This window comes from Penaeus monodon, chromosome 20 (genome assembly GCF_015228065.2).
Source record: "Penaeus monodon isolate SGIC_2016 chromosome 20, NSTDA_Pmon_1, whole genome shotgun sequence".
Lineage (NCBI taxonomy): Eukaryota > Metazoa > Arthropoda > Malacostraca > Decapoda > Penaeidae > Penaeus > Penaeus monodon.
The window spans coordinates 43,051,317-43,051,725 of NC_051405.1; the positions used below are offsets into that span (position 1 = coordinate 43,051,317).

Below are 409 nucleotides of genomic sequence, written 5' to 3' on the forward strand. Positions count from 1 at the left end.
TTTTTATTATCTGTTTTGGATATTTGTTATTTTCAGAATCCAGAAATGTCGGAATATTTGTGCTGATCACTACGAACATATTTCACTTGAGACTAGAGAAAATTATTATATATATTTGTACGTATTAACATATTTTTGCGAATGAACGCCGACGTACAAATATGTCTAATAAACAAAACCAAAAGAGAAGAAGAGGTCGAAGAGGCGATAAATTTGACCAAACAAAGGGAATTTCAGGAGGTCGGAGTCTCGTTCGCTGGTTCGTCGGCGTCCGAGCCAGTGTGTCGCCGGACGTCAAGGAGTCGACACGCTGCGAGAGACGCTCCGGCTCCGTCGCCAGGCCAAGGATATCGCGCCTCTGTTTTTGAGACTGAAATCGCAGGTAAAGAAAAGAATTATGTTTTATCTC

At 41.6% G+C, this 409-nt stretch overlaps 1 long non-coding RNA gene across 1 annotated transcript in view; it reads left to right on the forward strand.

Annotated features, from left to right (window-relative positions):
• Positions 1–291: 291 nt before the first annotated feature.
• LOC119586080 overlaps positions 292–409 on the forward strand; it is a 16,392-nt gene continuing 16,274 nt past the window's right edge. Inside the window, exon 1 of the long non-coding RNA XR_005229919.1 lies at positions 292–382. This is a non-coding gene — a long non-coding RNA (uncharacterized LOC119586080). The remainder of the gene's footprint in view (positions 383–409) is intronic.